Below are 27,548 nucleotides of genomic sequence, written 5' to 3'. Positions count from 1 at the left end.
ATAGTTACTGCGGGAAATGTATTTGTATCAGAAATATTAATTGATCGATCATTTTATACAACAGAAGTACCTATTATGAGTGCATTGAGTTTAGTCTCAACGCATTTGGCATGTAGATAAATGTTAAGGTGCAGCCTTGCAATTACCTGCTCATGCAACTGCTGATGGAAGGGCTTCCACTGGAGGGAATTCAAGAGACCTCATCCAGATGTTTTTGGCCCACTCTTCCATGCTGGTCAGATGTTTTGGAAGAGGAAAAAAAAACTTCTCAGACCCAGCTTTCGAATAGAAATACGCAGTCAACATTTAGCTGATTTACTGCTTTGTCTAATGAAGAACTGAAATATGGGGACCAGTTTCGAGACTCTCTAAAACAGACCTGCCTCGGAGACCGTGGCAACATGAGGAAGGTAATGGATTAGTGATGGAACGTGGTGCTTAATTTAAGAATTAATTGAGAATTGAGCACCAATGAAAACGACAAGGACCTGAGAAGTTAGTGCAGAACTCAGATCTGGCATTTCGACATCGCGGAGCAGAGGTGGGCTGATGAGAGAGGTGTAGCAGCGGAGCAAGAACACCTCTTGCAAGGCAATTAAGCACTGACCACGCGTGCGTGTGGCAAAACACATGCAAAACAGACGTGCATGTTTTACCACCAGTGTGTGTAGTTAATGCAGACTTGATGCCTTGCAGTATGTGTCTATTTGGTGTTTGAACATCTTAGCACTTCTTCTTGGTTCTTTCGGTAAAGTCACGTAGAATGGAAATAATAAAATAATAAAAAATAAAACACAATAAAATAATTCTCACGACGTTTCGGCCACAACGCAAGCAGCCGTCCTCAGGTGGAGAACAGGTCTGTCGACAGACGTGACTTTACGGAAAGAACCAAGAAGATGAATCCCTGCAGTCACGAAAGCTTTAAATCGAAATCTTAGCACTTGTTTTGTTGCCAGCAAAAAATAAAGCCTATTTTTCCTCTCTCATAATTTTGATTCTGGCCAAAAAGGTCCCATAGGTAAGTGATGACTTGGTAAAATGTTGCTCACTGTGAGAATAAGTTGGAGATTGTGAAACTGAACCAGCCCCACCAATACAAAATATGGTATCAATCACTCCACCCCGTCAACTCTTCATGTGTCATGGGAGCTGGGGGGGGGGGGGGTTGTAGGGAGCGTTGATATATTCCTGTATCTGAACAGTGTTCTCATGACCATCTTCAGATTGGCAGCAAAGAGTCGCACTCAGAATAAATCAAGCAGCATAATATATTCATCGGCTCCATAATTCAATGTGGAAGTTGCCTAGCTTGTCACTCAATGCAAATCACAGGTCTTCCCAGCCCTAATCATGCCCTCTCTTTGCTATGATTGTAAAACATGGACTCCTTTACAGGAACACCTGAGCCGGCTTGAAATATTTGGGCTGGTCTGCCAATGAGCCATTATGGGTATTTCCTCATTGGATTGTGTGAGGAATTTACAGATACTTTAAAGGATATTTCCATATTGGTGAGCTCAAATGCAATGATTGGGTCATGTAGCCCGCATGCCCAGCCACCGCATATCCAGGCAGCTTTCGTTTGGCCGGATGAAACGGTCTAAACAGGTACGGCATGGGCTAGAGGAGAGAGAGATAGGCTGACAACCCTACGCACAAATGGTGCAATTGTAAACATTCCAAATGTTGCCCTTCCCATTTGGACCCTCTCCAGTTGGCTCCACATTCCCCTGTTGGCTTCATTTACCACTCCCCACAACCTTGCCACGTATCACACACCCAGAGGACACCTACCCATCACCAGACACTCGCCAGTCACCAGACAACACTCCTCCTCTGACCCTTGCCAGAGACACTCTTATTCACTCTTCACCAGATGCTTATAGTACCACCACACTGAAAAAAACACTTTCACTCACCTATCACAAATTCAATATGCATAGCAAGGACTCTAACGCTGTATGCAAGCAGACTGGATGAATTGCAATACTTTTGTAATCCAGCAGGGGGAACACAGCTCATTGCGATGCACGGGTTGTCTCCGTTTCTTTAATCTCGGTTAAATGTCGTAGGGCGTATATAAAAGTCAAATCCGGTCCCATATATCATTCGCTGTTCATGGTTAGAATGAAGCGCCACTGAACCCTGTATGATGAATTTCACTGAAATTAAATCCTGTGACAGAGTGACTGACACACTGGCCATTAAAAAGTGTACATTACGAATACGTCGCCGATCACAAGTCACTGATGTATATTCCAACAATGTTCTAGAGATACAATTTGGCACCAAAAATGTGAAGTAAAATGTAAATGAATATAGATTTGTTTTAAAATCGAAGCCTATTAAAGTTTTTTTGGGGGGATTTTGAATGGTGCTTAATTAAAACGTAACAATGGTTTTAAAAATGCAAATTTTTTTTTGCCATTTCACGGCTACTTCCAATGCACACATTTAGCAGAAAAAAGTTGTAATTATTTAATTGAAGCTTCTCCTACAACCGGTTGTATTTTGAGGGTTTGAATAGTGTTCAATCCAAATATGACATCACATATACGATAACTAAATTTGTATGTTATTTTTGTACGAATGTGGCTTTACCGAATGACCCAAATAATATGAAGTTACACTTGTTGGCTCGAAACTGCGAATACAAATGAACTCAGCTCCATATTTGTTTGAGGAAGGATACATACATGGCTTTGCTGAACAAAAGGGCCAACTGCTTGTAGAAAGCCACTGCGCCTAGAGGCAATAATGTTCATAGTTACTCATAGCTGTTACACGAGACCCTGTATAGCGACTGCGAGGTGCATTGTGAAAACAGGAGCAAGGACACACGAGGGCGCAAGTACCTCGCTCACAGTCCACTCCACAGACGACGCCTCGAATCCAGGCATTGTCGAGTGAAGGTGGTGCTGCTGGCAGAGAGTTGAACTTGCCACCGGAAAGTTGCAAGTATATACTTACAATAACTAAACCAATTGCCACATCAACATTGCGTTACCACATCATGAGACCTCCTTTGCCAGTATTAAATTATGATAATAGGGTTTTCTCCTTTCTGGCAATGAAACAGGTGTTAAGATGTTAAAACACCAAACTGAAACCCTATTATCATAATTTAATCCTGGCAAAGGAGCTGCTCACCCCGAACTCGCAATGTCCTGATAGTGGCGTTGTTTTTGTGCTGTTCGCCTTATGGCGTCCTCTGGTCTAACACTGTTTGAGATTCGGCTCTAAAGAAAGCAGTCTCCGGTGTGGACCAAACAGTTTCAAAGACAAATGCACATACTGTCAGAGCATTTTTTTTGTTGCATGTCCACCACAAGTATATTTGGTAAATGCAGACATGATTCCTTGCAAAGGTTTCAGTTTGGTGTTTTAACATCTTCACACAGCTGTTTTATTGCCAGAAAGGGGAAAACCCTATTATCATTGCATTACCATGTTTTAGGCAATGGGCCTTTTTCAGAGCAGACACAGTGAAGGCAAAACAATTTAACTGGCACAACTCATTATGCATCTGGAGTTGATAAAAAAATAAACGAATACCACTTTGCACCTTTGTCTTGGAAAGTCAACAATGGCCGATGTGTGGGTAGAATCGCCCCTGCCTTAGCGATGTGGAATTTCCACCATTGGCTCAGGGTCCACACACGGAAATTTGTCGCTGCACCATTGCCGAAGGACACTTTGACTTGAATGCCCGAACAACGTTTCATCCCAACAGAAGGATTAGTCACGGTGTCATCGGGGTAACTGCGTGTTTTTTTTTGTCCCTGGGAAGATTCTGTGAAATGGCCAGTGACATGAAGATCAATAATTGATTCGAGGCGACTGGCAGCTTTCTTGTTTTTTTGCCAAGACCCGGGGTCCAGGGAGTATATTTGAAAATAAAGCGGCAGTGGCTCGGTGGGCACACGCTATAGAATCCAGACTCGATCTGCATTCTGGCTGGAATAAATTTGAGCTGTCACGCCAAACAAAGGGGCGAGCTTGAGCCTAGTGGGAGATGAAGAGTGTGGCCTTCACTTTGTCCGCTGACTTACGTTTGTTTTGGGTAGCAGCTTATGTGCACGTGTATGTATCTAGAATGTCAAATATACCTCCGTGTGTGTGCGCGCATATTTCCATTTACTATGTACGGTGCTCATGATGATAGCCCTTTGTTTCTTGCAACTGCTGATAGGTGACCACCACTCCGAGATTTGTGACCCAGATTCAGTACCTAGCCATGCATAACAGTGCAATCTGAACCTGTCTTGGGCCGCCCCCAGATCAACTCATCTTGAAATACGTATCTGGAACATCGTGTAAAAATCGAAGTTGGGAAGACAAAGGCACACAGCATTCAGATGCCTTAATAGGTGCTCACTAAGAGAACTTGCCGCACTATGTGCAAGGTTGAATAGTACATATTTTGCATTTAATTTCCTTTTCGTGTGTTTATTATATACGGAATATATATGCACGTACATATGTGTGTAGCGGTTTGCGCACTGCACGACGAACCTGATGACCTGAGTTTGATTCCGTCTCACGGCCAACATCAGTGACGGTTATCTGAACCGGTCCTCGGCTTCCCCTAGGTCGACTCGGCCTCAAATGAGCACCTGGTGCGGTGTGTAGTAAACATCGCCACTAGGGAGACAAAGGCCGCCATCCACCTAGTGTTCCGTGCCGGCCTTCATAGGTGCTCGTTAACAGTCTGTTAAGGCTATACATATATGCATTGTATATGTGTTCTATATATATACCCACACGGGTGTTCATGTATACAAGACATATAGCCTTAAAGGACTGTAGGGGCAAGTGCTGTTAGCGAGCACCTATGAAGGCCGGCAAGGCACACGAGGGGATGGGTGGCCAGCACCACGCCCGGCCGCCTTTGTCTCCCGGTTCAGACAATCGTCACCGGTGTTGGCCGTGAGCGGGAATCGAACCCGGGTTGCCAGGTTCATAGCGAAGCGTGCTCACCGCGGACCTACCGCTCCCGCATGTGCACACAAGTGTGTGCAAGCGGAATTGTGCAGTGAGCATCGCCGAAAGCGTCACAAAGGATCGGGTCCTCCATGCGTCACCGTAATATTGTCTCGCTTGTCACCCCTCGCTGTGCAGCGTGACAATGGCCCATGGCTGCTCAACACTGGGGCAAAGGACCTTGTGCAAAACAAAAAAAACCCAGGCCTACGGTGGCTTTTGATCCCACCAGCCCTGTGTGTGTGTTTTGTATGCCCATTCTTGTCCTGTTTAAAACACCCCCCCACCCCCTCTTCAGTCCTTGAGCTGGCACACACTTGGTCAATGGCTAGTTTTTTTAAATGTTATTTGATAAAACTATAGATGTGGAGGATGTTAGGGATTTAATGGCAGGGTAGTTAGGGGGAAGCAACTTCGTTGTTTGGATATATATCACGGTGGGTTAAAACTGACCTAATAAAGGCCTAGGTCAGATTTATAGACAGCACCGATATACACTAATGTGGTGCGTGGTCAGGAATCAAATCTAGTTTACTAGAACCATAGTGCAGTGGCCAACCACCAACCAAATTAAACACAATTTTAAAATCAATAAGCCATCATTGCCAATGATGTTGATAGCACGGCACCACGACTTCACTCCTTCCTCCCTCCAAGATCCCCTATCTGTTGCACAGTGGACATCCGATATCCAAGCTCTGCTCTTGCAGTATCTCAGCATCTGACTTGACGCGATGGGTGGGGCGCTTGTTGCAGAGGCAGGCTTCGGAGTAGACGGGTGCTGGAGGAGCAACCCAGAGGCCACGACAAATGTCAATATTTAAAGACAGATGCTGAGATTCTGCAAGAGCAGAGCTTGGAGATCGGGTGTCGACTGTGCAACAGATACGGGATCTCGCAGGAAGGAAGAAGTGAAGGTGCGGTGCGGTGCTATCAACATCATCGCAAGAGATGGCTTATTGATAAAAAAAAATTGGTGGTTGACCACTGCACTATGGTTCTCGTCAACTAGATTTGATTCCTGACCACGCACCACATTAGTGTATATCGGTGCTGTATCTAAATCTGGCCTGGGCCTTTATTAGGTAATTTTAACTTGAACTGAGTGCTCTACCGAGTGTGATGCGATCCACATTATCACTGTGAAATGTCGACAGCTGGGCATGTTTAATACTGACCACACCACCCTCACGGCATCCCCTCAAAGTGGGGTATTTTTGTTTCCTTTGTTCGTCCACAGCTCTGCAGCTAACCTTCTCTTACCACTTCTAAATTCTTCTGCAAAGAAAAAGGAGGCCCATTCGTTTTACTGGCTTTCCTCGGTTGGGGTTTTTTTTTTGTTCCCACAGTACAGCTCTGCAATGTGACGAGGTTCTGCTGAGCCTTGTGACAAATTAATCCCTCGGCCGAGAACAATGGGTCGTGGGCCCGTGTGAGGCTCACTGTGAAACAGCATGCGAGTGAAGCTTGGACAACAGTAGCCATTAAGATGACACACATAGCCAGACCCCACAGATTACAGAGCACAAATAGGATTAAAGAGCATTCACTTTTTCACCCAACATCTAAAACACAGACGCTTTCTTTCCCCACACTTGTCGATGCTTTTTTTTTCTCTCTCTCGGACGTTGAATGGTTTTTAAGGTGTAATTGTTCGAGTGGGATTTTGGAAATCCTCTTAGCCTCTAGGAATATTTCACAGTTGGGATCTTGTTGCATTTGTTGTGCCGTTTGCTGGTACCCCTTTAACACGCCGCCTGTTGACTTTTATGTAAGCGTCTTTACTGGTTTAAAATCGTAAACAGTCGAGGGAAATTGTTTTCCGTCTGAAATGAGTGAGTGGCAGCACTGGTGTCCGTCCCACGCTTTAGGCAGTCTGAAAAACTCAACCCTTCTTTCGTGGGGACCATTTTCTCCATATCACCACCACTGCTGACATCCCATGCGATCAAATGTGTTATTTTCACCTTAGAGCGATGATGGAGTGAGTCGATCACTGACAAGGTTTTCACCGATTTACCTTCTGATTGCGAAACACGACTGAGATTCAAATTTTACTTGCACCGATATTCACTCTTCCACCCCACTTCAGTTCTCCATTTGGGGGACATTAGCCACATTTCTGTAGAGCTCATTCATTGGTTCTTGTCAATGGACGTTTCCTTTGCATTATTGAGAACTTATTTTCTGAATACAAATAAACCATTTTCAGTGTCTTGGTGAATGATGCCTCGAGGAAATGTAACAACCTCAGAAAAAAACCCGGCCAGGTGGCTCATCGATTAAGCGAAAGGTTTGCAAGTTCGCATCCTCGTTGGGCTTGACTCAGCCTATCATTCCTCTGGAGTCACGAAGATAGGTACCGTACCAATCTGTGGGGATGAAAAGAGATAGAATCGTCCCTGCCACATGAATGTGGAATTATTTTATCCTTATTATTATTATCATCATCATCATCATATTTGATGAATGTGGAATTTCTGTCAGTGACTGTCTGAGGGTTGCAAACAAGAGATCAGTTACCACCTTAATGCTCATCTTAGCGGGGCATCACTTTGACAGATCAGAAAACAAGAAATGCATGCAAAGTATGCAGGATGACAGGGAATTATAGCGCCGTTATTTATTTACTTTACAAACAAGCCGTTTATTGCGAAGCTTCGGTTGTCGTTTATTAATGCATTCATCACTGAGCACACTCAATGATGCAGTGGCAGTGAATGACACAATCTGCGCATTATGTAAGCCTGTGGGAGGGCAGCCTAATTACTGTATTGTGTGCCGATGGCGCCCAACGTGTGTGTGTGCGCAAGTGTTTTTATGGCGCGGTGGAGCTCATTCCTCGATGCCATCACCTCGTTTTCCTTCCTGGTCGTGAACAACGTCGGCAGTAACGCGAGGGAGACTAATTGTCTGCCGATTTATGTTTGTGACTCATATTCTTCGGAGTGCAACAATGATGATAAGTGTTTTAAGTCATGCAATTTTGAAATGTTGGGTCTAACTGGGACCCTATATCCTGAGGTCAGGGTCATTGCCCGATCATAAAGATCGACAGTTCGTCAGCATTGATTCACGCAAGCCTAACCTCTGCTGATGAGACAAGGCCCTGTAAGTTGAAACGGGTATGGAGTTTGCTCGTCTTGAAGCAATGCTGCTGATATTTTGCACTCAGAGACGCCCGTGCTTCCGATGGGCTGTGCAAGAAATGTTTAATTTGTGTGCATGTGAAGAGACGAATATGTGAGAGGGACATTGTCTGCGTATTTATTTCAGTCGTAGCTACTAAACCTGATCTGTGCATCTGCAAGGTCAATTCAGCCATAAACGCAGTGAAACTTTTCTAATCCATGCTCCTCTTGACCGCGAACCTTAAAACGTGCGGTGCCCTCGCAGTACGCGGGTAACTCCTGAAGTTTGCAAACAATTTGCAAAAACAACAATCTTAAAATGTAAATATGAAACAATAAACATTATCACGACGTTTCGACTGCAACGCAAGCAATCATCATCAGGTGTGATATTTTTTATTGTTTTATATTTATATTATTTTATTATCTCCCTTCTACGTGACTTTACTGAAAGAACCAAGAATATGAATCCCTGCAGTCACGAAAGCTTTAAATCAAATTTTAATCTTAAAATGGGCACGTTTTTAATAGATTAGCGCAATCGCTTGCCTAGACACTCCTCTCCTTCACTCGTTTTATTTTACGCGATAACAGCGGGATCCACAAACAGCATCTCCCCACGTCGACGCGGACTCTGTGAGTTTTGTTGTGAAAAACCCCGGAGTGGGTTGTAAACTTGGGGCAAAGGCACAGGCGACCAGGCTTGGTCCTGACCACACCACCCGGTCACGTGGCATGTCGGCTTTAAATAGGTGCTTGCTCGCAGCACTAGAACCTTCAGTTTACAAGGCGACAAGGAGGTTCTTTGTTTTTTGTGTGTATATGTCCGTGCGCGCGTGTGTGGGTTTTGAAGGAATTGTCTTTATTGTTTTGTTATAGACCTGACCACTGCTGACCTAGCCCTGTTTGTGGCCGCATTCTCACGCATGTAAAGTGACGCACACTCCAAACAAGCGGTGGTGACTGAGCGGTGGCTGGGTGATTCAGGAGAATAGTTCTTACATCAGAGCACCGATGCTGCGTTTCCACAGCCACTCAGAAGTGTGCTGGCTTTGTCAGGAGAGCAGCCTCGCAGGCTCAGCTCGGGTTCCCACGATGGCCTTACTAGGCCAGCCTAGTCCCAAGCGGGCTCTGTTATTGGGCTCCTGAGTTTACTTTTAACTTTTAAGAGGGAGCCACCTTGCGTTTACCTTGCACCGTCACTTTGCACAAATTATAATGTCACGGGATCAACTTGGAAATGGGACTCAAGTCAGTGACATCTCTCGTTTATTTCAATTATTTTAAGGTGAAAAATTACAAAAAAAACTCACATACAGTATTTGAATTGGGATAGCTCAACTGCATTATATTCAGTTTGAATATCGTTTTTATGAGAATGCTTCCATCAGTACGCGGAGTGTTAGAGAATAGTGGATAGGTAAGGGGGGGGGGGGTAAAGTGGGAGAGGCTGAAGCCATAGATCCCCACGTGGCTCAGGAAGTGTTGGGGACGTGGACTCACACTGGGCTGTCAAACCTGCAACCCGCGAATGGATCATTCCTGTGCTGTCGTCTGGTTGCCAGTGGGCATGGAAACGCAGCGTAAGCCAGTCTCACTGAAATCATGGATTACAGCTCTCTCACAATAAAGGGAACATTTTTTTTTCACATGTAGCTAATTTGATGGTCAGAGTCCAGTCAACTCTTATTTGCACAAATGCAAAAAAACCGTAGACTACATTTTTCAATATAACCTTTCATTTTTACGAAGATACAACGAGTGCAGTTATATGAGAGCTTTAGGGTGATTAAAATCAGTACATTTAAATAAAAATGAAGCACAATTGTTTTTTTGAAAAGTGCAAAACAAATGTACATGCACTGTAAAACTAAGAAATGGCTCGTTTGATTTCGTGATACACTGAACTTAAAATGTATCGTGTGATATTGCATTTTGAATAACAATTATGAATATATTGATAATGAAAAAAATAAAGAGGGAAAATGTATGCTTTCCATCAGTTTGCTTTTCAAAATGTGGCTATATCTCAATGAGCTCTTGCCAGTTCAAATAATGTCTGGTTTCAAGACCTAGGTTTTGTTTTTCTGTTTACTATAAGTATGAAATATGATGCAATGAATTAAATATTTTACTTACTGGGGAGTGGTGGTGCAGCGATTAATGCGATCAACCCAGCGACCCGAGTTCACTTCCCTGCCATGGATAACATCAGTTGTGAGAGACATCTGAACCGGTCCTGGGACCACCCTTCACCAACCCACACTGACCAGCGTGAAGTCACACCGTGAATAAAAGCCCCGTGATGACTGACATGGCATGGGGATGCCTTCATCTATTTAGTGGCTTGAGAAAGAGCTGTAAAAAAATCGAATTATCGTAAAAATTGCGTATTTGTGAATAGAAAAACTTTACTCTTAAAAAGTATAGTGGTTAAACTGCACTCTAGCATGCACTATGATTCGGTCTTATTATGTATGTACGTTGAACTTCTTTCGCACCGTACGTAGCCAACCGTGCTAATTGCAGGTGCGAGAGAAGGACAACATACTAAACACAGAATGCAGTTTAAAAAAAATGTGTTTTCAATCTAGATGATTTAAAAGTGTATACATTATTATTGCTTAGCCTTGGACAAACTCTGGTGTGTGTGTGTTTGAAGTAAAGATAATCGATTCTTCCTGACAAATTCCTCAGCTCGCGCACCACCTCCAAGTGCTGCTCTTAAAGCAATTCCATGATCTGGCTCTATGTGTCCTTTATCTTGATCACTACTTCTAGGGTGCCACTCCAGTGCCTATATCTGGAATCTGCCCTGCTAACTTCTGCACACATGTCAACAATTATAAAATTTTATATCCTTTGAGCTGGGTGTGGCAGAAGAAAGTAAAATGTTATTTTACGTGTGGTGTGCGTGTCTTTGAGCAATTATATTATCAGGAAATGCCCAGAGTCTGTTAAATCTGAGTGCACGTGAAATCAAGGTTTGAATATAGGGAACTAACAAAGCAATTGCAACTCGATGAGTAAAGGTTGTTGATTCTGTCTTAACTTTGTCTCATGGCATGGCTATTACCCCTGACAGCACGAACCACAAGCTGCTCTTAATTTCTCGCAAGAGAATTGGTGGGGAGGGTGGGGCAGACGTGCTTGGAGAGACATTGGAGTCTTTTTGAAGCACAGCTCTTTACAAAGCTGCCTTGCCTTCAATCGTGACTGACCCACAAGGCAATTAAACATGCTGGATTTGTCGACGGGGAAATTTGGGGCTTCCCGTTAGATAATGTTTCTGTGACCAAGGTAACGTTAAAGTGTTTTACTTGTGGTGGTGGTGATGTACATATGTATTTACAGCCCTTTGGCAATTCGCCTGTTGGTCGGGAGCCTCACCATACCATACAACTCGAAGGAGCAAATTGACCATACTTCTCCATCCTGGGTATTGCGGGTTTGTAAAGGCACAGAGTGGTAACATGGGAACAAAGAAGTAACATAGAATTAATGTTATTCCACTGCCCCTTATTGCTTAGGTAGCGATGAGTGTCTATCCACATTGTTTACTCTGGAAAGCCTCAACGAGCCTCCTTTTCACGACGTTCCTGTTAAGTTTTCGCAGTAAGGGGCGGCGATGTTTGTCAGATATTATGAGTTACATTTTGTGTTTGGAGGGGGGGGGAGTTAGCTTTGGAAGGAAAGCAGAAAACCAGCAAAAAGCTCGTGTAAACCAGGGTGAGGACATACAAACTCCACACAGACATTCACCCCACTCGGGAATCGAACCCAGGTGCTTCTTAAAGTGAGGCACAATTGTTACCAATGTACCACCCTACCGCACAATATAAACGGTGATTTAATATATATATATTCTTGTTTAGTTTTGCACAATTTGATTTCTGCAAGGGATCAATTGGTCAGTAAAGCAATAAATGATACAAATAGGTAAAAGCAGTAATTATTATTATAACAGTATCCACATGAGAGTCCATGGTTCGGTAGTTTTGATGGCTATTTGTGATTATTACCAGCAGACCGTGCATGTCAGAGTCCATGGTTCAGTTCCCTAAAGATTGACTCTCTTCTCCTGTTCCCCACTCTCCCTTTCCCAGCCCTATCATTCCATCTAACTGTAAGATGCAAAGTAAAAACCATGTTTATCTTCATGCCAATATTATTATGACATTGTTAGGAGCAAGAAGTGCATCCCATGACCATTGTCATCACATGATTATGACATTGCTGTTCGTAACAAACCCACCGCAGGCCTGACAACCTCAACTATTATGAAAAGCACGTCATTCGTGACCAAGAATTGTTAATCTCCCAACTGACGTATATTACAGAGGTTGCAAATGATCTTTGTGGTCATTTTAGAAGTTGGTTAACCCCGTGAAATCTCATACCAACATATGTATTCATTGGTGATCTATGAACAGCAACAAACTTCATAGCACAAGCACAGACACGCAACACAGATACATGTTTTTATTAACTTTGCCGCAGTGTTAGGGAATAGCGGTAGGACAATATTTAGTAAAATTTCCTACAAAATAGTACTTATTTTACACACTGTGACAAGATGATGGACGTCACTCCACATGAGGCCCACCCCTCCCTCATTAATATTCACGAGTGGGTGGATTTTGACACTAACGCAGAGGAAGGTCGAGCTGAATTAAATAATGTATTACAAAAAGTCGCTTCAAATAACACTTTCCTGCGGAGGGAGCTGGTAGGAACGTTGGTTTGCTCGGTCAATGGCCAAGGTCAACGGCGGCGTGGTGTATTCCGCAAATATGCCCGACTGTGAGGGCGGGCACAAGCCGGCGTGAGTAGGTTAAACGTTGAGTTTTATAAGGGCACCACGGGGTGACCAGCCCCTCCCCATCCAGCCCCACCCCTCCCACCCCCCACCCAGTCCCACCCTCCCCACCCAGCCCTTGTGGGCTGGTGTGACCAGGAGGTTCCTACCAGTATGACGTTTCTTTACAGAACGTGACAGTAAAAAATACATCTACGCAGCACAGTGCTACATCCATGCGTGACGTCACTGCAAAATAGCCCCCCTCCCCCCCCCTTTATTAATATTCATGCCTGCGTGGGAATTTACATTAACGCACAAGAAGGTCGCGCACTCCACATGCCGCACCCCTCCACAATAACCATTAGCGGGTGACGTCATTCCACATGGGGCAATTCCCCCCCCCCTCCCTCATTAATAATCATCATGAGCTGAACAATTTTTCTATTGAATATTTCAGATTTACTGCCATATGCACCCGTCCTTGGGCGGGCAAAAAAGCTGGTTTGTACATAAATAGCGACATTAATTACCAATTCAATTTGTGATTAACAAAACATTTTCTGGAGTACAGGAAATTAGTGCTCCATGCTCATACGACATCACTTTTCATAGCACTTATAACTCCGGTACTCAATTAGGTACTGCATTGTGTAACTGACAGCACATGCATTGTAGGCATTACAGATTGTAAAGTTGCAATTATTAGAAGGCTGATGGCAAGCTTTTGTTGAGTAAGCGGCAGTTGCATTTATATTGATCCTGTACTATAAGTACAGCAAAGAACAAAATCAGTAAAGTCATAATGAAAAAAAAAATTGCAAAGTTATGGGAGACTGATATCGCAATAATTGTCATATTGTGATATTAATATTGCATAATTTTGAGAAAAATTATGTCACCAAAATAATAGTAACATTCTCTATGACTCAACAATGTGGACCACCTACTCATGTGTGTGCCCATGGTGTGATACTCATATGCGCTACTTTAGCTGTCTTGTCCCTGTTCTTTACACTGCATGAACACATTTGACATTTTGACATTACATAAATGTGTTCTGTGTAAGTTGTAGAATTAAAAATGTTTGGATGTATATCAGTACGTGTTTGCATCGTACGTGGAACTCGACACACTGGACAACCTTGATGCGCCAATTGAAGGGATTTTCCCAGTAAAATATATTGGTAAATGAAATTAATAATAGAGTTTAACGATTGTTACACCATTTCCAACAGCTATGGCCCAAAAGTGGCCACTGGCACTTGCTGACTTGCGCTGCAGACAATTTATAAATTGGCATACATTCGTATGTTTTGCAGTGTTTTGGATTTCCGGTGTGACACGGTTGTTTTTGCACTGCTTTCTATTTGCTTCGTTGCTCTACTTAATTTTGTTTATTTTTGCTTCTCTCGATTTGGGGACCCAGGCCACGCTTGCGAATTAGACTATCCTGGTCTCTTGACGTTCTCACCTAGATCAACAAAATACGCTTGAACACTCGAAACATGGCAATTGATGGATGGACCGTGTTTCTGTGCGAATGCCAACCAGTGGCATCTCGGCCACTGTCACTTTTTACCGTGCAAGGGCCAAGTCACAAGTTCGTTTATTATTTCCCATTTTCAAGGGTTCACTGACTGCGCTTGTTTACGAGAGGCAAACAAAAGGAACATCATTATGTTTCGTGCAATTAAGGGTTGCAAACAAGCACGTGGTTCTTTGTAGAAGTCCTTCCCAACAAGTTCATCATGTCCTGGGTTTGTGCAAGAGCACAACAAGTATTGTGGATTTTTTCAATAGACTGTGCCCCATTGTTTACAAGTTTTAATTTTAAAACTTAGACATGTTTTGTGTGCAAGTGGCAGCACAGCGCTTGTGGAAAAAAATGTTGTTGGAATAACATCATCATCCATTAACATCATTCGTGTGCCACTTATGACTTTCATGTTCAGTAAAAAGGTGAAATATAAAGGTGCAGTCCTGCAAGTGCTTGCTCACATCAGTTTTGGCAGGAGAACCTCCACTGGAGACCTCCAGAGAGAGGGTGTTTGGCCTACCATTCCAAACAAGTCCAAAAGTATCCATGAAAACGTGTTCTTTCATAATAATCATGTATTCACATGAACAACCTTGGTTTACCCACAAAAGCCTGACTGCTAACAGCGATGTCCGAAAATGTTTTTAAGATGAGCATGATTGGTCAGTGCAGTGTTATGGGTGTTTGGCATGTGGGGAAATGCAGAGTACTCAGACAAAAGCCATGCACACGAACGAGTAACACTCAAGCTCCACACAGATAGATTCAACAATTATTCGCTGTGCTCCCCTCTCCTAGCCACTGAACAGCCCAAACCCATAACACTTAGTATTCCCAATACTTTAGTCTCCCATCCATGTGTAGTGATGGATCACTACGGCGCATGGCGCTGGGTACAATATGGGTGTTGCAGCCAGCACAGCATGTAATACCACGTAGTGGGTCGCTAGCGTGCGTGGTGCTGGCTGGTGGCAGAGATGGGCATATGAGTCCTACAGAGTATGGTATAGCAGCTATCCCGCCAGCACAATAGGTAATGCCACGTAGTGGGTCACTAGGGGGCGTGGTGCTGGCTGCTAGCGGAGAGGGGCATGTGGGGCACGTCACCCGGCTGGCTGGCAAAGCACGTGATGGGCCGAGGTGAAGGATGTTGGGCAAAGGTGACCGAGGGGACACGGGGAGCATGGCCCAGGACCTTCTGAGGGGTTCCAGGAGGGGGCGTAGTTAAGGGCAGACCCGGGCAGGTGGCACGTGGAGGTCGGCCCAGGACCTCCTGGAAGGTTCTAGAAGGGGGCGTGGCCGAGGGCGGAGCCAGGCCATGCTGAGGGGCATAAAAGGGAAGCCCCGAGGCTGAATCAGGGCTGTCTACAGGTGGAATGGAACCCGAGGTGGTACGTCTTCGTCTCCGGCGTCGTGGGTCAGACAGCTTGTTAGCTGCTCTGACCCGTAATTAGTTATCCCGTGTGTGAACAGTGTGTAAGATATATAGTGTAGAATAAACGTTACCTCCTAAAATAGTGTCTCAGAAGTGACTCACTACACATGTAATAACCAGGCTTAACCCCCTTAGGTTCTGAGATCTGATGAGATTGTATCTATTCAGGGTGATTTTGTCAATGATCATATATATGGATGTCAGCTTATTTGGTTCTGACACTTTGACTAATTATCCTTCTTGTGTAAACTAATATACAATGGTATATTATATTCTTGCAAAGGTGACCGAGGGTACGGTATATCCAGAAAAAAGGTATCAGCCATCATTTAAGAATATAAATATACAACAGCTTGAGATATTTAGATAACACTACACACGCACACATCCACGCACACTTGGTAGTATGAAGATTTTATCTTGTGTATCCTCTCTCTAAACTGTGTCCCCTCTGTCACATTTGTGTCCCCTCGGTCACCTTTGCCCTACATTCTTCATTTTTCAGATTACAAAAATTTACGGTAATATATCATTAGAGTACAGGAATCTCCCACTATAACATGTCACTCGATGCGTTTCGTATATACGTTGTTGATTCATTATGGAACATATTTCCGGATAAGTGTAATGTTTCGCGCATGGGTTATTTAGAAAAATTGTGCAAACATTTTTTGCACACTTTTTGAACTCGGAACGCACCCGATAAAAACGTTAGAACACACCCACCCAGAGACAGATTTAAAAAATTTCCCAAGCGGCGGATGGGTGGTCCCAAAAGGTTAGGATTTTTAAAAAGGGCCCTACATTGATATAAAATAAAACACATCCAATGTATTTTCGCTGGTATATATATGAACAAAATGCAAATGTTAGAGTCTCTAGAGTGAAGGATCGCCCCCATCCCAACTGCCCTCTCTCTGGATCTGCCACTGGAAACACCTGGAACCTTTTTTTATTTGATATGATCTTTATCACTAACAGCATAGCATACGTGAGGGAGTTTAGAGAGAGGATACACAAGATAAAATCTTCATACTACCAAGTGTGTGTGGATGCGTGCGTGTGTAGTTTTATCTACATATCTCAAGCTGCTGTATATTTATATTCTTAAATGATGGCTGATACCTTTTTTCTGGATATACCGTACTTTGTTATCACAAAAACAAGTTTACTTAAATCAACGTTAGTTACTGAAGCTTCTTGTGAAAGGGATACCGCGTATCCTTGGCCTTCACTCGGACTAATGCAAGAAGATTACTTAATTCAATAAATCATATCAACACATGAGCCAGTATGAACACAGGCATACCTAAGATGGTATGGCATGCTGGCACCGGGGAATTAACGCACGCTCGCCAACTTGACAGCCCACTAGTCCACTGGCTCCACACCACACGGCATTCCATTAAATAGCACACAAGGGCACCTTAATGTGGGCGACAGCAGTTGGCAAATTGGGAACGTGCGGCTTTAAAGAGAATTCATTACGTTAGGTTTTGCAATAGTACTCGATTGAGATTGAAATGATAATACAAGCAATCAATGCAGAGTTATCTTGGGAAAATACCCGGGACCTGGGGTAATGTTTTAAATTTACATCAGGGTAGCTGTTTAATTACAATTTTCGCCTTTAATGGGGCTATTAAAATATTATTATCAGAGCTGGCACTGCTGAAAGCCTGGGTTTGAATCCCAATAGATGCCTGTGATTAAACTGGGCTGTCAAGGGTGGTAAGTTTATTGTTCCAGCTCAATCACCAATGCACGCACAAAAAATGACATTAAATTCGGTTCTGCACTAAATTTGGATAAATCCCAGTTCTGGAATTTAAAATATCGATTGAATGTCATCCAGAAAATATTACTATGTAGCAGGGCGGGAAGGAGAGTCTTGCACACAATTGTGTTGAACAGAAATCACTTTTGCAGAGATATCAGAAGTTGTTCATTGATATCTACTTCCATGGGCCATTCCTTAACACAGAGGGCGGCTCTGCTATGCGAGAGTTTTAAATGCATTATTTATTTCATAACAAGAACCACACAAGACAATCAGGAAAACATCGAGAAAGAAGACGACGTGATATTATAAATATGCTAAATTACCACTTCTGAAAATCCCCAAATGTTTAACAAAAAACGAATCAACATGCAATCTTGTGCACATTAACTACGTGTGATTTAAGTTATTTTATGGTGAAAAACGTCAATGCAAGCATCTATAATGGATTAGCGAGTTTGGTGGCCACAGGCTGTTGTGTCGTAGTTTGGAAATAGGGTTTGTGAATCACGTGAACTCCATAAAAAACTCAGCTGCAGCGTAAAGTAATCCTTCGGAGGAAGTGCAGCAAATAGGTTGCTGGGAGTAGTGTGGATTATTTAGGTTAACCTCTACATATATTTGGTGTTTTTTAAATCCTTTCTATTAAGTTCACTTATATTTAATTACCAATTGCTTAATGGTGGCAGGCAATCACCTGACCCATAGGTGGCAGCCATCTCAAGCCAGAGGACTCTAGCCGCCCGTTTCAAAGACCAATGTGGGCTGGGTTGTGGCCCATTGAACACGCATATAAAGGATTTATAGTGAAAAACTTTGTTTTTACGGGTTAATTTTTTTCTCTCTCTCTCTCGAAGCATTTCCATTTCCTCCTATACAAAAACCTCAACAAGCTATTGTCCAAACTTCCCAAGCAGAGCTCTCATTGAAAAGAGCCTTGAGACTTGGTGAGGCTTTCCTGGAGATAAATAATACATACTTTTACCAACTGGATATACACATATTCAATTGAAGCCACCTCTAGTTGGTGCTACCGACGTGGTATAATGGTTAGAAAAGTGCACTTGCAACCGAGAGGTCGCTGGTTTGAGTTGACCTTCTGGCACGTCACCATGAAACAATGGGGCACGTTTCTCAAATCATTCTGCCTGTGTCCGCACAGCAGTATAAATGGGGTACACCAGAGTTGATCAGGAAGGTTCCGTATTGAGCAGTCGATCGGCAGGTTTTGTATGGAACCTGGCCAGCATAGAAGAGTAGGCCAAATATTTTATTGAGGGCCTCTATGGAGATCCTTCTAGTGGGGGCTCTTACAATCAGTAGTCGTGTGGGCAAGTAATCGCAGCAGTGCATCTTTACCTGGCCAGTGCAAATGTGAGAATGTGCGTGTCGCTATCAGAAGATTTTGAGTTCAAATCCCGACGTTGAGCTTACTCATGCATTCATCACTCCAGGGCGAGAAAATGAACGCCACTTTCTGGAAAGTCGACAGTGGTTTTCTTTATGGAGTGACTCACCCCCGCCATATGAATGTGGAATGGCTACCACTCAATAATACAAACAGGAGAAGAGCTTAATCGAACTCTCATTTGTGCCTGGACCACTTTGCTTGTTTTCACTGTTCAATAAGCAGTGTCTTGATAGGAGTTGAAAGAGTGTCAGATTTGATAGTGCTAAGAATTATTCCACATGACAGGAATTCTCACAAAAAGAAAAAAAAACCGCTTGTGAGGGTTGTGTTGAACAAGCTGACGGTTTCAAATAACACGCACCGATGGTGAAAGGGGGTGGGAGTGGTGGCGCAGTGGTTAGCACACTGCGTTCAATTGCCCACCGCAGCTAACATCGATGGAAAGTGATATTTTGAAATTTACCTATTTTGAATGAGAAAACGTGGTGTGCATTTGTGTCATTCCTTCACATAAAGTCCTGGTCACAAAAGCAAAGTTTGTGGTGAATAATAGCCATTTTCTGTACTTTTGAGGCATAAGCAATTAGAAAATAACACTTACTACCCAGAAACAAAAATCGTGTTACATAGTGATATCAGTCTTACACACCTGTACCCAGGAACGGTAATGACCAACCAACCTCTCCTCCTCCACCCCCCCCCCCCCAAAGAAAATCCCCCCCCCTCCACCCGCCTGAAGAGTCAAGTGTGGGACTTGCGCCTGATACCTACATTATAAGGTCGCGCTCATTAGACATAAAATGATTGCCACAAATGAACCACAACAAGGAGCATAAACCATCACATGAACTCCGGTCATCCTCGCTGCAACGCTTTTTGGCTGGCCATCAAACGAAGATTGTCACTGCATCGCGCGCTTTCAGATGCGTTTCTGCGGCCGTCTGGAACGTTCTTCCCATTAGGAAACCACTGGGAGCTATGCACTTTAAAGCATAAATTGAAAACCCATTTTTTTCGAACTACTTTTTGTGTTTAGTTTGTTGTTCTTCCGCCCCCCGCATGTCTGCTTAGTTCAACATACATTCATACATACATACTGTCGATGTGCCTGGATCTACCGCCCGGAACGTCCGAATGTGACTCTATTCCCGTAAATGTATGATGCGAGGAAGGATGTGGAATACAAATTTTTTTACTTAAAAAAAATATACCAACAAAAGCTTGTGAGCGTGACCAAATAGCACCATTAAACATGTAATGATAAATATAATGACGAGCATATGAATTAACAATTATATTCAAGAGAGTTCATGTTGTTTACAGCTCATTCGTGTTATCAATGCATTGTTAATATTTTGACTGCTAACATTTATCTTTTTACTTCATTGTTACATTTTATTTATTATAAAGTAGTAAGTTCCAATTTATACGCAAGGAAACACACCCACAGCGACATTGGAGGAGATCTTTAAAAAAAATTGGATTCGTGAAAGCCATGAAAATAATTGGATAAAATATTAACCATCTAGGATGTTATGATGACATAGTCATTATAACAACCAATGGAATTCTAATAATTACATATTTAACTTCCTGAAACAAGATTCTAACGACTCTAACGACTCGTGTTTCAGGAGAGAGCACAACGGTTGAAAACATCCGTTGATGTGACACAACTGGAAAGCACATTAGAGTATGTATAGCTAGGGCATGCAGTTTTTGAAGGCGGATTGGGATAAAAATGATGAAAATCAGAGGCGGTGGATGAGAGTTAGATGTTTTTTTTTTAAACTATATTTATAACTGTAATGGCAGGATGAACAATGGTTGAAATAAAAGCACATATACAAAGTGGATGAATGGTTCATGATTGAAAACATTCTTACGTGTCCTGTCAATAATTATCTCATGAGTGTCGGATAAGTGGTGGGGGGAGGAGATGTAGAGTGGAGGGGGTTGGGCAGTCCCTTGGAGAAACGTATATTGCTTTTATCTGGCTGTTTGTTTGTCTCTGGCGCGCCGTGCAGTTGCGAGATGTTAACTATCTCGCCATGTACACAGGAGGTCGTCGGTTCGATCCCGACTCTGATGCCTGTATATTTGTAGTTTGCGCTCACGCTGATTTTTCTCCGAGTCTGCCGGTTTTTCCCTCTACATTTAAATACGTGCATTCAGAGCATTTGGCTGCTATAAATGTCCATGTGATAAACTACTTCGTTGAGCGATCATTTGTGGCCAGGTCGCTTCTGAAAGAGAGCGATATAGCTCAGTGGGCCTTAGCTAGAAAAAAAGTAAAAAAATGTTTAGTTTACTTTCTAATAATATGAAAGGGATACATTCATGGTAGAGATGCAGCCAGTTATTTGTGAAAGGGGACCAGATCTTGTGGTAAACTTCCAAACTTCTATGCCGTAAGACACCGAGTTACAGCACGCGACACCAATGTTACCGCTGCTCTGATATATGGATCTGAGACATTGACAAAGGGAAAAGAGCTGAAAAGTGCACAAGGAAGCATGAGGGAAGTGCATGCTAGGATGCAAAACTGAGAGACAGCAATAGTAACAAATGGATCTGGGAACCAATGCAAATTAGAGACATTATTGTCTGTTAATAAAAGTAGGTGGGCTTGGAGAGCACACGTCTCTAGAAGGGGCAATTGGCGTTGGTGAAGACTAATAATGGACTGGAAAAGAGGAAACACACTCGAAAGCACGTCCACTGTGGAGATGGAGTGATGAGATCATCTTGCGTGCAGGAGCTCTATGTATGTATGTTGAACTTCTTTTCCACCGTAGTCAGCCAACCGCGCGAATCAGAGGCGTGGAGGAAGGGCAATAAACTAAACACACCAAAAATACAGTTATAAAGAAATTCGTTTTCAATCTAGATTTAAAAGAACAGGGCTCCAGTTGCTTCCTAATATTGTCTTGTCCTGGCTGTCCTTTCAGATGGGATTGTTGCACGGTCCAACTGTGATTCTAGATTTTACGTTTTCGTGACTTCAAGTATTCATACTCTTTCTTTTTTTCGGTAAAGTCACGTAGGTAAAAAATTAAAATAAATTGCGTGACTTTACCGAAAGAAACAAAGAGTATGAATCCTTGCAGTCACGAAAACTTCTAATCTAGAATCACAGTTGGACCGTCCTTCTTCTGAAGAAGGACGCTTGTGTTGCGCCCGAAACGTCGTGATTTAATTTATTTTAATTTTTTACCTACGTGACTTTACCGAAAAAACCAAAGAGTATGGGTCCGACTCTGGCTGAAGCACGGATGAAGATGCTCATTATATAACTCACGGCCGTTTTCAAAATCCACTCCTGAACGAAGGCTTCCCCATGCCAAGTCGGATGTGCTTGTCTGACCATACCTCACCAAACGGGTCAGTATGGGTTGGTGATGTGGGAGGGGGAAGGGGGAGCAGGACCTGTTAAGACATCACTCATCACTGATGTGAGCCGTGGCAAGTAATCCAACTCAAGTGGACAGGTTTTTCTGTACAGTATTATAACCCCTCTGCCACCGTTCTATATATTTAAATGTACAGGCTGGTTAAGATGTTTTGTGACTGCCAATTAATTGACACCGAACTTTGTTCCCCTTTGCATATTAATAAACTTTACTTTAAAAAAAACATGAAGTTTTAGGGGATTTAATCGGAGTCACAAGACATCTGGAGCACCCTGTGTATTTGTCCATTGCATTTGCAAGCTTCTACACCAACGGAAATGACTAAATAATGACATGTGTGGCCTCATTAGAACCACCGTCGGCTCTCAGATGATTACAGGATGAGGAGAGGCATTAGTTGGCGTCAGATCTTTGAGGAGTAAATCTTTTAATTTTAAACGTGCATCGCACTTCAAATGTTCACGAAACTGCAAAGTTATGCTGGAAGATTGCATCATCGGCTGTGGTGACAATGAATACAAATGTTAAGCAGTGGTGTTGAAGCGACCTCACAAAGAGAGCTGTAATGGCACGCTTAACCTAAACTTCTTGTCTTTTGTTTTCGTTCACTGAGTTTCAAACTTATATTGGACGCCTAAATATACTGTGTATTAAAGTAGGCTTCTTCGTTGTCATAACAACCTTCTATTCTTATTTATTCTGGAGTAGGCCTTTATTTCACCTTATTGTCATCCTGAGATGAGTTTCCTGCTGCTCCATATATATATGCAAAGCAGTCTATTTATGTTCCTGTGGTATTAACATTCCAAACATTTTCTTGCAATTTTACACAGTGTAAGTACCTCAACCTTAATATACTATTATGTCCCGGCCTGAGCGCATTCATTTTCCGCCTGATGGGGAATTCCCGTTGGATCGAGAGTGTTCACTTATTTAAGCCGACGGTGTGGCCTGCATGAAGTGACAAGAGACCTGCAAGACCATTGTGTTGAGTATTTAATGAGAGGCAAATCTCACCTGGAAATATCGCCGCTCGCCAGCTGTTGTCAATATCCCTGAGCACCCAAGGGAAGGGCCCCTGCCATTCACCGCCATCGAGTTTTCCTTGCGTCAAAGGTAATTTGAACACTCGGCCCCGATTTAAACGGGTCCAGAGGCCGTGCCTTCACTGAGTGTCCCATTTGGTAACGTCGTGGTGTGGAGGAACATTTCCCCGCTCGTTGTAATCAAACTCGGAGTGTCTCCTTGCTCCAATGAGCTTTGCGGATGGTGTTTATCTCAATTTTGGCCTCCCTGAACCACATGGAAAATGTGAAATTTCCACCACCGGGGGATGCTGCCCTTGCTGTAACGGTGAGCACACCGGACTCGAATTCTAGATATCACGAGTTGAGAGCAACGGTGTGGATTTGTGAAATCCCCTGGCTCCGTGCACCCAGCAGTATAAATTGGTAACACCACGATTAGTCGTCTGGAAAGTCACGTGTGGTGGGGTAAACCGTGAGTGCTCCCACGTCTTCCAGTGTGAAAGAGAAGGCCAAATTCGCCTCTATAGGGGGTTCTTTAGAGCTCCCTCTAGTGGAAGCCCTTCCACCAGCAGTTGAGTGAGCAAGCAATTGCAGGGCTGCACCACTACCTTTTATGGTGGGAACCTGTCTCTCATGGTAGGGATGCAGCCAAGGTGGTGAGATGTTAACTACCTCACTTGGTATACAGAAGGTCGTTGGTTCGATCTCGACCCTGACGACTGTACATTTGACGTTTGGCTGTTCTCCCCATGATCGCGTGGATTTTCCTCCGGGTTTTCCGGTTTTTCCCTCCACGTTTATAATCAACGTGCGTTTACAGTATTTGGCTGCTATACATTTCCACGTGATAAGCCACTCCTCGTTGTGTTATCATTTGCGACCAGGTCACTTCTGAAAAATAGCTCTACGTCTCAGTGGGCCTTACCTGGTTTAGTTTCCTTTTAGTTTAATACAATAATTGCTGTTGACTTTATACAACCCTGGGGGTATGATGGACTGAGTTTACCTCAGCTCGGGATTTTAACTAATGCCATTCCGAAAGCGAACTGGGTGCTGTCATGGTGTGTAACATCGGCTTCTTCTTCAGGACAGACAAGCAGCAACAGTTTTGAAATGTTTTATAATGGAATGTAACGTAATTTTTTACACCTATCCAAGCAGGCAGCAATAGACGCTGTATGGATCGCAGCGGCACTGCCAGGATGCTGCATGGATGGCACATTTGGTTGGTGATGCGTTTGACGGTTTGGACTTCACCACAGTCGCAGCAGTTTGGCGATTCTTTGAGCCTCCATTTGTGGAAGGTGCAACGCGCAATCTCTCGCGCGTTGCATTCGAGCGACGTTTTGCGAGGTCTCGGGTGGTCGTGGGAGAGCAGACCCCGGTGCTTCCACTGTCGGGTCCTCGATGAGTATTTTTATTACAACGCTTTTATTTAACTCACTCCGTCTGTTGTTGTTGTTGTTGTCGTATCCTCAAATCTTGCAACTCAATTTTAACCCACTTCCCAATGTGGTATCGACTGCAAAGTTGGTATACTTATGTTATACTGATGACAATACTATATTCTATCATAAAAAATAACGATATTTTTATTACACGCTTTTTATTAACTCACTCTGTTGTTGTTGTCGTATCCTCAAATCTTGTAACTCAATTTTAACCCACTTCCCAATGTGGTTTCGACTGCAAACTTGGTATACTTATGTCATACTGATGACAATATTATACTCTATCAAAAAAATTTAAACATTCTTTTTTATATGTTATGTTTTGGCTTGGGTCTTATTGTCCACGCTTAACTGACGTTGGCTGTAAATCACCACGGCCGCTTACGTTGTGGCAAGCTTCGGGGCCACTTCCTGGAGTCGTGGAGTTCTGGAATTACGAGTACGGTACATTTCATTAAAGCGTGTTTTAAAAAAAGTATTTTTAAATATTACTTATGTTTTCCACTTTCATAGCCGCCCACGATTCCGTCCAGCAAGTGTCGATGCTTTTATTTTCGGCTGCTAGAGCAGAGGTGCACATCCAGGAAGTTTTCCTGGATTTGTGGCTTTTAATGTCAACAACAACAACAACCGCCATTCGCCACTAAGTGGCGTGACGTCACCACGACGCTTGTGCCAGGCCATGTCTCACACATGAACACACACACGAACACACACACAAACACACGCGCTAATACACTGAGGCGAGGAATTGTAGTGCTAAGCCATTGACGGCCTAGTCTGAATTAACAATTATATTATAAAGAAAAACAAATTATGACGACGCCATTTACAATTATGATAACTATAATAACAATAATGATAAGGCTGATTATGAAAATTATAAGAGTGATGGCAATGATCATAATTTCCTGGGAACACTACCTCTTCTGCATCATCGTTATACAGTATTTAATAATCATCATCATCGACAGTCGCAGAAATAGTGGTAACAGCATTAATATTTTTTATAAGTTTCGTAATTGTTATTAATATAATGACATCATCCTCATTATCACCATCAGCATCTTAGTCATCATCATCTTCACCATCATCTGCAACAATGGTTATCATGATCTTTGCATTCATCTTGCTCATCGTGATCTTCTTCATCACCATCATTGTTTTCTGCCTGTGCGTGCCCTCAATTCCATTGCTTTTTGCTCTGCACTGTGGAGTGGAGGTGCCAAAGGGTGGAATCAAACTCTTTACCCGTGGCGCACCACGCAGCGGAGAGCAGAGTCGGATGCACGAAAGGGCCGCCAGGACAAGACTACGGGGAGACAGGGAAGGGATCCTGGGACAGAGGGGGAGAAGGAATGACCCAAGGCCAGTGCGCTGGGGATGAGAGGGGGAGTGAAGAGAGAGAGAGAAAGAACGAGCAATCAGAAGTGAACTGCAGTGAGGAGCCTCTGTTTTCGCAGGTGACGGGGTGGGGGGAGGGTCACATATAAGTCACGTGATTTACGGAAGGCTTCCGCTGATTTAGAGGCTGAGATACACGCCACTCTGACATCTGAGTACTTCCCACACACGCCGTGCTCTCACGGCGTGATTGAGGCGATTCTGCATGATGGTGGAGTGTTTCCACTGTTGGCATTATGTTTTCGCAATCGCTAGGCTCTGTCATGGCCACACGCACTGTTGGCCATTCTACAATTGCTGAATAGATGAGTGGCGGAATGATGGAAGTGCATAATCAGGCCCCTGCTCAATTGAAAATTGTGGAATGGGCCGAATTTTACGCAAATACGGCCATCATTCAGCGAAAGAACCACGGAATGAGAGCCAAAATTGTTGCGTGATTTGGGCTCTTTCAATTTTGATTGAGGGGTCGTATGCAGGAGGTGGATGAGTATCATGGGCCAGCTCGCCTGCAGTGTGCATGCAGTGGCTTTGGTCAGAAGCGGTTAGCACGCTGCGCTATGAACCCGGCGACCCGAGTTCGATTCCCGCTCACGGCCAACACCAGTGACGATTATCTGAACCGGTCTCGGGCCTCCCCTAAGTCGACTAAGCCTAAAATGAGTACCTGGTGCGGTGTGTAAACATCGCCACTGGGGAGACAAAGGCGGTCGGGCGTGGTGCTGGCCACCCACCCCCTCGGGTACCGTTCCGGCCTTCATAGGTGCTCGCTAACAGCACTTGCCCCTACAGTCTGTTAAGGCTATATGGGGGATCTTTGTCTTTGTGTGTCCGATATATGTGATTGGTGGTGGTTTTTAGATGTGTGTGTGTTTGTAATGACTGGTGGTTAAATTATGTTTTGTGTGGTGGTGAATGGTGATTTAAGGGACTGTGTGTAATGATGCATGCAGTGTTCCTGGTAGGCGTATGGTATTTGATCGAGCTGTGTATGTGGTATTTGTATGTGTGCACGGAAACTCGCAGTGGTGAGTACCATTTGACAGGCGTACGTGACGCGTGGGTCTTTTTTTGATCGATGTTTGTGAGCGTGCGTGTGGCTGACATCTCTGAGTGTGGTGGCAATGGGTTTTATTTGACAAAAAATATAAATCTGTGTGATTTGGTGCAT

Source organism: Lampetra planeri, chromosome 11 (genome assembly GCF_965212315.1).
Source record: "Lampetra planeri chromosome 11, kcLamPlan1.2.h2, whole genome shotgun sequence".
Lineage (NCBI taxonomy): Eukaryota > Metazoa > Chordata > Hyperoartia > Petromyzontiformes > Petromyzontidae > Lampetra > Lampetra planeri.
Note: the sequence above shows the minus strand (reverse complement) of the source record.